Consider the following 17735-nt stretch of genomic DNA (forward strand, 5'->3'; position numbering starts at 1 on the left):
AGAACTCAAATACATGGAGGCTAAAGAGCATCCTACTGAAGAATGAATGGGTCAACCAGGAAATTAAAGAAGAATTAAAAAAATACATGGAAACCAATGAAAATGAAAACACAACTGTTCAAAATCTTTGGGATGCAGCAAAGGCAGTCCTAAGAGGAAAGTATATAGCAATACAAGCCTTTCTCAAGAAACAAGAAAGGTCTCAAGTACACAACCTAACCCTACACCTAAAGGAGCTGGAGAAAAAACAGCAAATAAAGCCTAAACCCAGCAGGAGAAGAGAAATCATAAAGATCAGAGCAGAAATCAATGAAATAGAAACTAAAAGAACAGTAGAACAGATCAACGAAACTAGGAGCTGGTTCTTTGAAAGAATGAACAAGATTGATAAACCCCTGGCCAGACTTATCAAAAAGAGAAGAGAAAGGACCCAAATCAACAAAATCATGAATGAAAGAGGAGAGATCACAACCAACACCAAAGAAATACAAACAATTATAAGAACATATTATGAGCAACTCTATGCCAGCAAATTAGATAACCTGGAAGAGATGGATGCATTCCTAGAGATGTACCAACTACCAAAACTGAACCAGGATGAAATAGAAAACCTGAACAGACCTATAACCACTAAGGAAATTGAAGCAGTCATCAAAAATCTCCCAAAAAACAAAAGCCCAGGGCCAGATGGCTTCCCAGGGGAATTCTACCAAACATTTCAAGAAGAATTAATACCTATTCTTCTGAAACTGTTCCAAAAAATCGAAACGGAAGGAAAACTTCCAAACTCATTTTATGAGGCCAGCATTACCTTGATCCCAAAACCAGACAAAGACCCCATCAAAAAGGAGAATTACAGACCAATATCCCTGATGAACATGGATGCAAAAATTCTCACCAAAATACTAGCCAATAGGATCCAACAGTACATTAAAAGGATTATTCACCATGATCAAGTGGGATTTATCTCTGGGCTGCAAGGTTGGTTCAACATCCGCAAATCAATCAATGTGATACAGTACATTAACAAAGGAAAGAACAAGAATCATATGATCCTCTCAATAGATGCAGAAAAAGCTTTTGACAAAGTACAGCATCCTTTCTTGATCAAAACTCTTCAGAGTATAGGCATAGAGGGTACATACCTCAATATCATAAAAGCCATCTATGAAAAACCTACAGCAAATATTATTCTCAATGGGGAAAAACTGAGAGCTTTCCCCCTAAGGTCAGGAACGCGGCAAGGATGTCCACTATCACCACTGCTATTCAACATAGTATTGGAAGTCCTAGCCACAGCAATCAGACAACAAAAAGAAATCAAAGGCATCCAAATTGGCAAAGAAGAAGTCAAACTCTCACTCTTTGCAGATGATATGATACTTTATGTGGAAAACCCAAAAGACTCCACCCCAAAACTGCTAGAACTCATACAGGAATTCAGTCAAGTGGCAGGATATAAAATCAATGCACAGAAGTCAGTGGCATTCCTATACACCAACAACAAGACAGAAGAAAGAGAAATTAAGGAGTCGATCCCATTTACAATTGCACCCAAAACCATAAGATACCTAGGAATAAATCTAACCAAAGAGACAAAGGATCTGTACTCAGAAAACTATAAAATACTCATGAAAGAAATTGAGGAAGACACAAAGAAATGGAAAAACGTTCCATGCTCATGGATTGGAAGAACAAATATTGTGAAGATGTCAATGCTACCTAGAGCAATCTACACATTCAATGCAATCCCCATCAAAATACCATCCACTTTTTTCAAAGAAATGGAACAAATAATCCTAAAATTTGTATGGAACCAGAAAAGACCCTGCATAGCCAGAGGAATATTGAAAAAGAAAAGCAAAGCCGGTGGCATCACAATTCCGGACTTCAAGCTCTATTACAAAGCTGTCATCATCAAGACAGCATGGTACTGGCACAAAAACAGACACATAGATCAATGGAACAGAATAGAGAGCCCAGAAATGGACCCTCAACTCTATGGTCAACTAATCTTCGACAAAGCAGGAAAGAATGTCCAATGGAACAAAGACAGTCTCTTCAACAAATGGTGTTGGGAAAATTGGATAGACACATGCAGAAGAATGAAACTGGACCACTTCCTTACACCACACACAAAAATAGACTCCAAATGGTTGAAAGACCTCAATGTGAGACAGGAGTCCATCAAAATCCTAAAGGAGAACACAGGCAACAACCTCTTTGACCTCAGCCGAAGCAACTTCTTCCTAGAAACATCGCCAAAGGCAAGGGAAGCAAGGGCAAAAATGAACTATTGGGACTTCATCAAGATAAAAAGCTTTTGCAAAGCAAAGGAAACAGTTAACAAAACCAAAAGACAACCGACAGAATGGGAGAAGATATTTGCAAATGACATATCAGATAAAGGGCTAGTATCCAAAATCTATAAAGAACTCATCAAACTCAACACCCAAAGAACAAAGAATCCAATTAAGAAATGGGCAGAAGACATGAACAGACATTTTTCCAAAGAAGACATCCAAATGGCCAACAGACACATGAAAAAGTGCTCAATATCGCTCGGCATCAGGGAAATCCAAATCAAAACCTCAATGAGATATCACCTCACACCAGTCAGAATGGCTAAAGTTAACAAGTCAGGAAACGACAGATGTTGGCGGGGATGCGGAGAAAGGGGAACCCTCCTACACTGTTGGTGGGAATGCAAACTGGTGCAGCCACTCTGGAAAACTGTATGGAGGTTCCTCAAAAAGTTGAAAATAGAGCTACCATATGATCCAGCAATTGCACTACTGGGTATTTACCCCAAAGATACAAAAGTAGGGATCCGAAGGGGTACGTGCACCCCGATGTTTATAGCAGCAATGTCCACAATAGCCAAACTGTGGAAAGAGCCAAGATGTCCATCGACAGATGAATGGATAAAGAAGATGTGGTATATATATACAATGGAATATTATGCAGCCATCAAAAGGAATGAGATCTTGCCATTTGCAACGACGTGGATGGAACTGGAGGGTATTATGTTGAGTGAAATAAGTCAAACAAAGAAAGACATGTATCATATGATCTCACTGATATGAGGAATTCTTAATCGCAGGAAACAAACTGAGTGTTGTTGGAGTGGGGGGTGGGGTGGGAGGGATGGGGTGACTGGGTGATAGACACTGGGGAGGGTATGTGCTCTGGTAAGCGCTGTGAATTGTGCAAGACTGTTGAATCTCAGATCTGTACCTCTGAAACAAATAATGCAATATATGTTAAGAAAAAAAAAAAAGAAGAAGAAGAAGAAGGTAGCGGGAGGGGAAGAATGAAGCGGGGGAAATCGGAGGGGTAGACGAACCATGAGAGACGATGGACTCTGAAAAACAAACAGGGTTCTAGAGGGAAGGGGGGTGGGAGGATGGGTTAGCCTGGTGGTGGGTATTTAGGAGGGCACATTCTGCATGGAGCACTGGGTGTTGTGCGCAAACAATGAATCATGGAACACTTCATCTAAAACTAATGTTGTAATGTAAGGGGATTAACATAAGAATAAAAAAATTAAAAAAAAAATCATTATGTCAAGTTGTAGCTATGACTTCTTATGGATAAGTAAAGAAATAGTTTGTAAGTTTTCTTTTTCCTAATTTTCAATGAATATAAAATTCACTAGGAGATAAAATTCATCCTCAAATTCATACTTAGGCATAAAAATATCCACCACCTTCTTTAAAAGAAACTACGTATTTTTAATAAGTATTTTCCCACAACAGTTTTTAACTAAAATACTCACCAATTAGCAATTTTAATTATAATAATAATAGTAATAATAAATACAGTTTTGGGGTGATTTGTATGACTAGACTTAAAACTTAATAGATTATCTCATTTAACACTTACTCAATATACCTGTTAATCAAGGTATCTATAAGCTAATTCTAAGTAAAGTGGACCCTACCTACACCCCCCCCTCAAGTGGCAGCCAGAAAAAGCAATGGTACCTTATCATTCCCTCTTTCTGACACCCATGCATCTACTGATTGGTCCAAGTGTAGATTTGTGCCTCAACATTCAGTCCAAATCTTAACAAGTCACCAATAATTCTGTATTTTGGCAAAGTACGAACTGAGATAGTTACATGTCTTAGTCTTGGAAATGAGCTAGAACATATTAAGAGAGAAATCACGTCAGTGGGTTTAGTAGATTTATAGTCATGAAAAAAAAACCAACCAACCTGGGAACCTATGTCATGTTATACACAATTTAAAGTAAGGTCAAAGTTGGAAACTATCAGTAAGTAAGAGTTATTTGGTGGAAGCTGAGTAAATGAAAACAACGAATTAGATATATATATATGAACGAGAAAACACAGAAGAGAGAAAGAATAATCTGAAAAGAAACGGCCTTACATAAGACTTCTCGGTTCAAGAGTTCAGTTGCCTTGGATTAAGAATTAGCCTCTTGCTCATCCTCCCTAATGAAGACAAGAGGTACTGCAAATTCTTTCCATGGATCTTCTTCCTCTCTTTATTATTCAAGGATTATTTTTCAAAACAAACCCACCCTGACTCAGCCCTAAGACAGATATTATTATCCTTATTGACAAAAGAGAATTTGAGATTTAGAGTGTTAACAAAGTTTTCTAAGGTTTTGTAGTTCAAAAGAGGCAGAGAGAATATTTGAATTAAAGTCTCTCTGCCTCCAAATTCTGCACACCAAACTACTACATTTAACTTTTTCCCCATTGTGCACTGTTCCTACTCTTCTTTATTGAAACCTTGATTTAGACTAGTGAACATGAGTTTGAAAATTAATTATAGTTTTCCACAGAATGTTGCTGAAATTTACTAAATCAACTGTTGCTTATACACAAAAAAGCAGAAGTGCTTGTTGAATGTAGAATGTACTAATTCAGCTGAATTATGACATCATATTAATTTCAAAGATTATATTTAACAGGAACCTTTCAATTAGAATGCCACTAAACCTAAATAAAATGTATAGATATTTTTATACTTCTTTATTAACAGAACTAACTAGTTGGTCTCTGGTGTGGAGGGCTCATTAAGATGTATCTTTATCTTGAGGGAATGAGGAGCTTCTCAGATTAGAACTAATCCTAAGGAAACAGAGAAACACTCAAAAAGAAAGCAAGCCTCGATCCTCAAGTAATCCAGGGTAGAATATGCGGTTGGTGTAATTATAGATTTTCTCAATCTAGGCACTATTGGCATTTTAGACTGGTAATACTTTGTGGCAGGGGCTGTCCTGTACATTGTAGGACACTCTATGGCACTAGATGTCAGCAGCAATTTCCCCTGGGATGGGGCAAAATCACCCCTGGTTGAAAACCACTCTATCTGATGGGTTTTCATAGCAAGCTATGAATGGCACATGTATGAGTTCTATAAAGAAAAGAGTGTACAGGTTAGGACTAGATGCATCATTTCACTTTTACCAATGGGAGAGGGAACATTCATGAGACACAGTTCTGCTGAGGGGGAGAGGAATTTGGGGAGCACTGCCCACCTCTCCAGGAAACATAAGGCTGTTACCACGCTTTGAAAAATCCCAGACATGACGGTCTGTTCTGTAGTGGTGATTCTTATAAGAAGACAACTCAACTGTTCACTTTGTGCTGGTAGGAAGGGAATTCATGGATCTTGGAGAATAGAGCTACAAATATTATAAATAAAAATGGTACTTTGGGAAGATGCTGGGACAGCAGATGCTAGGATCTAGATATCCTCTATGAATGTGCTGCACATCTTCTGGAAACACTATAAAACTGTTGAGGAAAACACTGAACATATTTGCAATAACCACTTGGAGAAAAATAAAAGCAATATCCAGAGCATTACTTTTTTCTATCGTTTTAGTTGTAATTTTTATATTTTTGTTCAATGATGATAATGAAGATTTAAAAAAAGATCCTTGATTTATTACTGCCTAGTTTGAGTATTTTGCAAGTGCACAGAAGTACAAAAACAGTTTGTACTATTTAACATCCCATCCCATGGTACGTTTATTGTTTTGTGTTTTACTTTATGTACTATATAAATGGCATATCCCTCATTTTTAAAGATCTAGCAACATTAATTTACATATACCCAAACATGTGTACTCTTCCTTCATGCTTTTCTGACTGCTCGGTATGTCTGAGATTCTTTATCTTCAGCCATTTAAGTATTCATTTTGGAGAAGATCTTTTGGAGAAGATTTAGAAGACCTTCTAGATCTTCTTTCTAGAAGATCTTCTATAATGAATTATTTCAATGTAAAATTACTTCCATCATTTTAGAGGGTATTTTCACTAAATATAGGTTTCTGGATGGTCAGGGTTGTTATTGATGTTTACTTTCAGTATTATAAAGATGTTGCTTTATTATGTGCTGGCTTCTGTGGTTGTTGATACAATTTAACCATCAGTCTTGTTTTTCCTTTGAAGATGACTTTTTTCTCTGACTACTTAAAAACATGTTCCCTTTGTCTTTGCATATGCATCTAGGCATATCACAGGACTATGATATGTCTAGATGCAGTTAACTTTTTATTTCTCTAAATTGGGTTTTACTAAGCTTTACAAACTTATAAGTTGATAACTTTCATCTGATTTAAAAAATTCTAGACCAGCATTTCTCCAAATACTGCTTCTATCCCATGCTATCTATCCTCTCCTTCTGAGAAACAATTACAATTCAACTATTTGATCATGCTCCATATGTTTATTTTCTTATTTCTCTTTTTTTTCCTTATTTTTTCTCTCTCTGCTTTAGTATGTACAATTTTTATTAACCTGTCAATGAATTCACTAATTATTATGCTATATCTAATCTACTGTCAGATCAATTAATTAATGAATGACTTTACATATTTTCCTCAGATTTTTAAAAAATATATTAATCAGAGTTAGTTTGAAGTCTTCTTTATCCTAATTCCATCATCTGGATCATCTCTGGGTCTCTTTCTCTTGACTATTTTTCTCTGTACTGGCAAGCAGTTGAATCCAACACATTTTCCTGATCCTTTCGAGGTTTTGTTTTAGGCTTTTTAAAGGCACTCTCTGGTTTGTCCTTACTCCAAGGAACTGGTTCTTACTCTTATAAAATGATCTTGTTGAGTTTCAAGCTAAAGCTCAGGGTATTCATCAAATTCTTTCCACTGTAGCTGGGACCAATGCCGTCTTTCATCTCCCAAGTACCGTTTGGTTTCTGTGCTTTTTGCTAGGATCTCCACTTTTTAGAAACTATTCTATGCTAGGCCTTCCCAAATCTCCCCCAGTGCATTCACAGTTTAGGAGTTGGCCAAGGACCCAGGAGAATTTGTGTGACACTTTGGAGGCTCCTTCTCCATGTCTCTCATTACTCTCCTACTAATCTAACCACTTGGGCACCTTGGAACTCCTTCTCTTTTCCCTCTGCCTAGTGAAACTGCCACTCTCATCTTGGACTCTATGTAGCAACATAGTAATTGGAAAATGACCTTGGAGGAAAGCTGGAATGCATACGGTCCTAACCTCCAATGCTTCCTTCATTCAAAAACCATAATCCTGCATTGAATGCTTTCCAATACCAACAAGCAGTCATTGTATACATTTTGGCTCTGACAGCATTAAGGATCCAAGACATGTCTTTTAATATGCCAGGGCTTACATTGTTTGAGAATCTTACCCTCATGTGGTTTGAAAAAAACAAGGTCTTCAGAGGAAAGAGATAAATACAAGGGGAAAAAAACGCATTATATAGTGATAGAGAAATATTTTTTGGCATATGACTTGGATTCCAGACGTATTCAATCCAATCTCCAGTGGTTTTTTACATCTGCAGGATTATAAAAGAAAGATTAATAGTCATTGTTATGATTCCTAGGCACAACAAATTTTGAATGACCAAATAAAATTGATTAATATCCAGTAGATTTTACTTATTAAGCTATAGAGGTATTTTACTGATACTCTGTGAGAGACGATCTTTAAGAAAATAAATTTGAAAAGCTTAACCATCTTTATATTTGTATCCGGAGAATGCGAGTCACTGTCTTTTTTCTCCTCTATGGCATGAGTGCTTGGACTCAGGGTTGTTGTAATGCCATTCAGTACTGTCAGCCGCACCTCACAACACCCCAATGGGGAAATGTAAAATATCTTTCCATTTTGAAGGGAGGAAAGGAGGCTCAAAGAGCTGGTTTGCTTGTATAAAATATCAAACCTAGTTAGTGGTGAATAAAATAGTAAAAAACCCACATGTTTAAAATTTTCCATTGTAAGACTTTTTCCAATATACCACACTTACGTATTTAACAAAGTTTTGTGTGTGTGAGTGTATAGGAAAGAGAAGTAGGGACAGGATCAAGGCGAGGAATAAAAGGCTTATAATTAACCACATAACTAGCGGACATTATCTAAACAGTAAATCCCAAAAGACTCATTAAGCTGGGTTTTATCAGAAACCTTCTTCTGAATCTCTAGCCCACAGTCTAAACAAAGATTCTGCCTTGCTTCAAGAGACTTCTGGGAAATTTCTACACAATACTGAGTAAGGGGCTGAGGCTTGTTTTTAATGAATGGTGTTACTTCAATTTTGAACTAGTCCTTTCACTTGTCTTTGGAGTACTGTAAACTTTGTATTTTACCCTAATTACAAGAACAGATTCAATAAGATTTTTTTTTAAGATTTTTTTTTTTTTAATTTATTTGACAGAGAGAGACACACAGAGAGAGGGAACACTAGCAGGGGGAGTGGGAGAGGGAGAAGCAGGCTTCCCGCTGAGCAGGGAGCCGGATGCGGGGCTCGATCCCAGGACCCTGAGATCATGACCTGAGCCGAAGGCAGACGCTTAACGGCTGAGCTATGCAGGCGCCCCAAGATATTTTTTTCTTTACTCCTCTTTTTCCCTCTCCAGGAAACATTAATGATCTGGAAAAGAATCCAAACTCAGGCAGCAGGAAGATATTTAAAATATACGTTTCACCACCCTTTAGCTTTAAACTGGGAATTTTCAGCATAAAAATGATTGGATACGCAATATATGGGTATGCCTAATGAGAATACAGTGATGAGGCAAATTTAAATAGCTTTGTTTAAAGCCTGAATTGTAAACACAAAATATATTGTGGGGATGAATTTCAAGATCTTTAAAAAATATGCATGCATTCTCTCCCCTTTCCACCACCTGAGATTACAGATTCTCTTCGCAGCCGCAGAGTGCATAAGGCAGCACGAAGCATGCCATTCCGTGTACACAATCCCAGGCACATTTATTTGTTTATTTTTTACATTCTACATTAGTGAGTTAGACACATCCTGTTGCTCTAGTTCCTGGGGAAGATTGCTGGTTTTGGGTGGGAGGCTTGCGAAATGAAGAGATTTCAAAACTTCCAAAGTTGGCTTTGCAGCTGCGGCGCTCCGCCTTTCTTTAAAAATGGCAGCCTGAGCTGCTGCTCGTTTCTCTGGAAGGAAAGTACCCCCTGTCACAGAACGCTGCGGCCCCTGCTCATATGTTTGATAAGCCATTTCCATTAGGTTTCCTTTTCCTGGTGAAGGGTCTAACCTAATTGAAAAGTGTTTTGTTTTGTTTTGTTTTTTTCTGGTGTAAGAAACTAAAAAAAGGATAACTTTTAGCAAAGTGTTTATATTGAATAATCAAAATTTTACAGGCAGGATGAATTTTGGAACTTGTCTAAGTCTCTCGTTTACACATAATGAAACTGAGGTGCTTATCAGTTCAATGATACACATCTACCTGGTAACAAAAGTCGACACTAAGACCCAATTTTTCTAACTCCGTTGATATTGCTCTTCACTTTATTTGAAATTTTTTTAAAGATTTTATTTATTTACTTGAGAGAGAGAGACAGTGAGAGAGAGAGAGAGAGACAGCACAAGCAGGGTGAAGGTCAGAGAGAAAAGCAGACTCCCCACTGAGCGGGGAGCACAATGCAGGGCTCTGTCCCCAGACTCCAGGATCATGACCTGAGCTGAAGGCGGAGGCTTAACTGACTGAGCCACCCAGGTGCCCCAATATTGCTCTTTACTTCAAAAACCAAGTAAGGTTCAAGAGGACCGTGTTCCAACCTCCTTTTATGTTCAAAACTAAAATTATCCTTGTTTACATATAAAATACCCTTGAACATTTTGCTCCACTAATCAATTACATTATGATTAATTTTGGTAGATTTTAATGATTTTTTCTAATGAACTAATTAAGCATTCAAAAATTATGGTCTACAGAAATAGATTAGAAACTGCAAAGAGATAGTCATGCTTGCCATTTAACTTATTACATAACAAATACACACCAATTATGCAGCACACAGAAGATGCATGTTAACTATAAATATATTTAATAATTAAATATATGCAACATTTTGAAAAAAACTTACTTAAAACATGAAACTTCACTTTCAAAAACTTCACTGAGGAAGACAAACCATTTAAACAAATATAACAGAAAGTCCAATAAAATGAATTAATAAACACATCATTTATGTGGAAGTTGCAATAATAATGAATTGAAATGGGGATTTCAGAGTATTTACATGTAATCATACTTACATTCTTATAAATGAACTATTATTTAACAGTTCCAGTTCTGTATGATTGCAGAATGTATTTTAAATTTTCTCAGTTCCTGATGTAACTGTTAAATATCTGAAGTTTGACTAATTATTGAAAAAGTTGTCAGGAAGTATATAAAGGTTTGCAATATTTGATTCACATGGTACTGATTCACATGGAACTGATGAATAATCAAAGAATAAATATGAATACCCAAGCAACCCCTGTGAACTCATATTAAAGGATTCTTTTAGCACACCAAAGGTGATAGCAGGATAGATGATTGGAAAGGAGGCCAGTTAGATTTTGGCTGAGGTCCTTCGAATTCTACAGATGTTAATGTTTACCTCGGTTTTTATCACAAATCTAGAACTCAGCTTGAACCCCAGTAAGTAAAACTGAGTGCAAAATGTCCTGTATAGAATGGAATTGGTTTTTTGTACTAGACAGCCCAGTGGCTGAGTATTTTTCTTTTGTAATAAAAACAACCGTTTATCAAAGATTTACTCTTTTTCCAGGTAATGGGACTATCTCAACCAGTCATCATGATAATTCATCGAGATAAGTAAATTATGTCATCATTTTATAAGTAGTCACACAACTAGCAAATGGCAGAGATAAGATCTACCAAGAAAAAAAAATAGGAAAAAAAATAAATGGACAATTGTCTAGTTAATTTTTATCTTAAAGATATCCTTATCACTTGCTCAGGAACAAGAAAATAACATTTCTCTTAGTTATCTGAATGAGGGGTCTATATAGGTTTTATATCACTTCTGATATATAGATCTATTATTGAAGGCTGTAAAATGTCTGTTGTTTAAATCTGGTCATACACCTCCTTTATGGTATATCACACTTCTAGAAGCCAACTTAGAAACCATCTAGTTTAATCTACTTATTTTCCACTCAGATGGAAAGAGAGAAAGAGATCGAGCCCCGTGTTGGGCTCTGCGCTCAGTGGAGAGTCTTCCTGGGGTTCTCTTTCTCCCTCTCCCTTTGCCCTCCCCTGCTCACATATGCATGTGCTCTCTTTCTAAATAAATAAATATTTTTTAAAAATAATGGTTTTAAGGAGAAATAATTCACATGCCATACAATTCATGCATTTAAAGGGTACTATACAATAGTTTTTATAGTCATATATTCACAGAAGTGTGCTACCATCACTAAAATAAATTTTAGAACATTTTCATCATCCCCAAGAAAACCTCATATCTATTAGTAGCGACTCCCCATTGTACCCAACCTCTGGCCCCAGCCATAGGTAATTACTACCCTACTTCTTGTCTTATATTTGCCAGTTCTGGACATTTTATGGAAATGAAATCATACAATATGTGATCTTTTGTCACTGGTTTCTGTCACTTGGCATAATATTTTCAAAGTTCATCTATATTATAGCATGCATCAGTATTTCATTTCTTTTTATTGATAAATAATATCCCACTGTATGGATATACTACATTTTTTAAAGATTTATTGATGTATTTTAGAGAGCGAGAGTGAGCACACGTGCACATGAGTGGGGGGAGGGGCAGAGAGAGAGGGAGAGAGAGAGAATCTCAAGCAGACTCTGCACTGAGTGCAGAGCCCGAGACAAGCCTCAATCCCAGGACCCTGAGATCACGACTTGAGCTAAAATCAAGAGTTGGCCACTTAACTGATGGAGCCAACTGGGTACCCCTGGATATACTACATTTTTGATCAACTGTTCAGTTTGTTGGACATTTGGGTTGTTTACAATTTTTGGCTTTAATAAATAGTGCTGCTATGAACATTTATGTACCAGTTTTTGTGTGAACATGTCTTTTCATTCCAATTGGGTGTATATCTAAAAGTGGAATTGTTGGCTCATAAGTTAAGTCTAGATTTAAACCTTTGGAGAATGACTAGACTGTTTTCCAATGAATTGGAACATTTTATATTCCCATCAGCAACATATGAGAGTTCTAATTTCTCCACTTCATCTTCAACATTTGTTAATATCTTTTTTTGTTATAGCCATTCTAGTATATGTGAAGTGGTATCTCATATTTCTGATTTACATTTCTCTAATGGCTAATATTGTTGAATATCTTTTTATAGGCTTATTGGCCATTTGTATCTCTTCTTTGAAGAAATGTCTATTCTCATCCTTTACCTATTTTTAAATTGGGTCTTATGTCCTTTTATTATTGAATTATAAGAATATATATAAATATATATGTATATCCTTATATATTCTAGGTACAAGTCCCTTAACAGATCTGTGATTTGCAAATATTTTTCCCATTCTGTGGATTGTCTTTTCATTTTTGTGATGGTGTCCTTTGAAAACACGGTGGCATCTACTTCTGTTTTTGGGATTTTGTGTTTGTTTTTATTTGAGTATGTTTCTTGGTTTGTCTCTCTCTCTTTTTTCCCCCCCTTTGCTGGTTTGTTTTGTCTCTTGAGTTACACAGAGTGAAATCATATGGAATTTGTCTTTTTCTGACTTATTTCACTTAGCATAATACTCTCTAGCTCTATTCATGTTATTGCAAATGGCAAGATATCATTCTTTATTATGGCTGAGTAATATCCCATTAAAAATATATATGTGCCACATCTTCTTTATCCATTCATTAGTTGATGGACAGTTGGGCTGTTTCCATAATTTTGCTATTGTAGATAATGCTGCTATAAACACAATGGGCTTATATCCTTTTGAATTAGTATTTTTGTATTCTGTGGGTAAATACCTAGTAGTGCAATTGCTGGATTGTAAAGTAGTCCTATTATTGACTTTTTGAGGAAACTCCATACTGTTTTCCACAGTGGTTGCACCAGTTTGCGTTCCCACCAATAGTGCAAGAGGGTTCCCCTTTCTCCACATCCTCACCAACACCTGTTGTTTCTTGTACTGTTGATTTTAGTCATTTTAATAGGCATGAAGTAATATTTCATTGTAGTTTTGATGTGTATTTCCTGGATAATATGTGATGTTGAGCATCTTTTCATTTGTTTGTTGGCCATCTGGATGTCTTCTTTGGAAAAATGTCTTTTCACATCTTCTGCCCATTGTTATTTATTTAAGACAGAGAGAGAGTGGGGGGAGGGGCAGAGGGAGAGAGAGAGAATCTCAAGCAGACTAACCACTCAGTATGGGGTTTGATTCCCACAATGGGAATCACGTGGGGTTTGATTCCCACAATCCTGAGATCATGACCTGAGCTGAAATCATGAGTCAGTCATTTCACCAACTAAGCCACCCAAGCATGCTTCTTCTGCCTATTTTTTAAATTGTTGTATTTGTTTTTTGGCTGAAAAACATGGTGGCATCTACTTTTTTAAAAGATTTTATTTATTTATTTGAGAGAGAGAGCATGATAGAGACAGCACAAGCAGGTTGGAGGGCAGAGGGAGAGGGAGAAGCAGACTCCCCACTGAGCAGGAAGCCTGATGCAGGACTTGATCCCAGGACCCTGGCATCATGACCTGAGCTGAAGGTAGGCACTTAACTGACTGAGCCACCGAGGGGCTCAGGGGTATCTTTTGCTTTTAAAAACTGCATTCCATACATAATATATGTGTGACTGATAGATGCCAAAGGAATGAAACAGACTGCATCCCTCTTATAAAATGTAGAGGTCAGGCCCAAGAATTTTATGGCATTCAAGACAGGACACAAAACTTAATAGTCAGTCATCACAGAACTCAGATCTAATGACCTTCAAAATTAATTTAGCATAATATATCATGCCTAAGGTATAGAGTAGTATGTCAAATCTAAAATTCAATATATAAATTCATATATATACATATGTATATGTGAATGCATATATATATATATGAGCTAACCATATACTCACATAGAATTACATAGAATAGAAAACTTATATAGAATAAATTACAAAACAGCTGACCCAGAGAGGCAAAAGGACTAATAACAAAACAAGGCACCCTGTGCATCTCTGCTGGAGATACTTTTACTAGGCATCTTAAGACCAACATAACTTTATGGAGTCAGGAAAGCTGTTAGTGGAACTAGAGGTCCACTGATTGGCTTGTTTTCTAGGTTTAGGTTACACCCTTCCTCTCCGAGTTCTGATTTATTTATTTATTTTTTAAAGTTTATTTAAGTAATCTTTACACCCCACATGGGGCTCGAACTCACAACCCTGAGATCAAGAGTCGCATGCTCCAGTGACTGAGCCAGCCAGGTGCCCCTGACCCTGTTCTGATTTATTTGAGTACAGGGACTTCAAAACCCAATTTGAAGGAAGAGAAGTAAACGAGGAATGAATGAGAGGAAAGAAAGACTTGAGTACTTATCCTCTTAAGGTGCCTCAATTCTCTCAGATTTAGTGTTTTGGGTTAGATTCCAAGAAGCTATTATACACACACACACACACACTCACACACACACTATTGTGTGTACTTATTACTGCCCAGTATTAATTGATACTCAGCTCAAAGGAAAATATTTAAAGAAGCACCTGTGGTTCATTACTTTTTCCACAGAATCTAAAATCTATACTTCAGTTCTTATCACCCAAGATGAGAGTAACCATACTATAATGCATTGGTGCCCCATGAGAGCTTTTTTTACTGAATTGTATCTTTGACTTATTCCAATGTGAAGGATACTGTAAGGTGTGTCTGTATGTGTCCTGAAAAGACCCTTAAGTAGTGACATGCTGGTAAATGTTTGACAACTAGCTCCCCAGGGAGCAAAAAGCCCTCATTTATAGCATGTACTGATTCCCATGGTGTAAACTCTTCCAAGGGGCTGATTTCAAGACACCTAAGTGACATCACTGGCCTCAGGGTTGGGAAAAGATGCTTATAACGGAATCCTATGCAGTGGTTGAGCTGGTGTGAGTCAGCTCCTGACCACCACCTCCTTCAGGAGTAAGCATGCTTCTTACCTCATGGATACAGTCAATTACATGAGACCAAATTGTAGGTCTTGCATTTGTACCATGAAGCTTACAGCCAAACTGGAAGCTAATTTAAAACAACATGTGTAGGTCTTTATAGTATGCTTTTTGATATCTCATACCTAGGTCCATTTGTAAATCAATCCTTGTTTTTATCTCTTCTTTTACTCCTACTTTTGGTTTATTCCATCTTTCAAAATTCTATTTGTAAACTGTCTCAGTTATTTCCCAGAATGAGTTATGATAGATTTAAATAAAGAAATGAATAATCCTTATACAACTTCAGGCACAGAGTGGGGATTAAAGGTGAAGTACTGGCTTATCCCTGGGATAAAAACACAAAAAGAAGGTTCCCTGTCAGCCCCACCTCTACCCAGACAGGAGCAATTCACTTCTCCCACTGGTCCTCAGAGTCCTTGCCTATGCAGTTAGGTATGTCTGGAGGAGTTCTAATGTCATTCAAATTATCCTTAATTGTGTAATCCCAAAAGCCTCTGATTCATTCTAAAATTAAATTCTATTGATATTCAACACAGTTTGAATAAACTATGTAATTTTATGCCTATGTTCAAATGATTTTAATACTATACTCAATTTTAGTTTTGCAGATTGCTATTGGCTCATTGGTGTTGACAGGCAAACTTGTGGGTGCATATAATTAGCTTTTTATAAAATGACATTTCATCTGTAGGCAGAGTAACAAATTTTGAATTTTATGCATGAAAAGATTGATAGCTGGCACAATTATTAATTTCTGCAGGCTTCCTGTTGGTGGTATATGATTTGGAAAAGCATTTGCATTTATACTCTAATAAAAGAAAGCTCTATCCTCTCCTGTAATTTTGGAAAGTATAATAGTTTAAGCAACTCTAACTTAATAGTCCTAATACCCAGGGATATATTAGCAATTCATATGAGCAGGTAGCTATGACATGGTAGAAAATGTTCTGGGTTTGTTAGAATTTTGGCTGGAGTTCCAGCTATACCTGGATAAACACTTGACCTTAAGCAAGTTCAACACTTCAACCTGAGTGTTCATGTCTAAGCCTCAGCTTCATGCTGTCAAATGGGCAAATCTATTTACCTTTCAGGGCTGGTTTGAAAATCAAATGCAATAATAGGTTAAATATCCCTAGCATAGTTCCAATTTGGCAAATGTGAACATTGATGAGAACCTTCTCATTGGTCTTTCAACTGTTTTTTTAGTGCAAAATTGCTCAGTGATACTCAAGTGCTTGGCTTAAACCAAATGGTATGGGAATTGTTTCTTCCCAAACTCCTTAAAGTAGTTATATTCTTTCTTGACTTTTCTCACCAGAACAAATTTGGTAAAATATTGCAGTCACAGGTATTCAGAAGAAAAAACAAATCTAAATCATTGCCCTAAAAGGCAAGTGAGGCCTTTGTGCCACAAATATTCTGAATTTAAAAGACTGCTTAGTTCTGTTTTTTTTTTCTATTGCTTAAATATATGAAAATCACATTTCTTGGTATCTCACATATAAAATAAAAATTCACTGACCTATTAAAAATTTGGGAATAATTACATTATATTCTAATTCTATATTATAAGGAGACATGCACATATTTAGAAGTTAAATTTAAGGAATAAAAAAGACTAAAAGAAAATCCTTTAAACATTCTATGGATCTGTACATTCCAAATAAAGCTTACTGTAGAAGATATCACCTTATTTTAAAAATGTGTTGAGGAAAGAAACTGTCAGATGGTGAACTTGTGAAAGTATCATTTAAATGCAATTTATAGGGTACAAAATACACCTTATTAAAAAAAAGTTACTGGATTCTTACTTTCAATTAGAAACTGTTAAATTTAAATCCCAGGTAAAGAAGATACGAATGATGTAATGTGTATCAAGTAAGTGGCCATAACAATTAAGTATGAGATTGTGTCATCATGTATCTATTTCAAAAATGCAATATACAAATGTATCATGAACAAAACAGTGGGGGAAAACCCAAAACCACTCTTGGAACAGAGTGATCTGTGGAATAATATTATGAAACAATAAAGCACCTTTCTAAAAAAAAAAAGTGAAATTTACAAACATATAAAGCTAATTGCCCCTTTATCTTATAATTTAATGTATATAAGCATGTAAAACTGTATTAACATATGGGCTAGATGGTTCATAATCATCACCACTAGTAGTATATATATAGTTACATCCGTAAAAATATTAATACAAAATATATTATTTTTATTTATTTATTTATTTATTTATTAAAGATTTTATTTATTTATTTGAGACAGAGAGAATGAGAGACAG

This window comes from Mirounga leonina, unplaced genomic scaffold, assembly GCF_011800145.1.
Source record: "Mirounga leonina isolate KUSES-001 unplaced genomic scaffold, KU_Mleo_1.0 Mir_127, whole genome shotgun sequence".
Lineage (NCBI taxonomy): Eukaryota > Metazoa > Chordata > Mammalia > Carnivora > Phocidae > Mirounga > Mirounga leonina.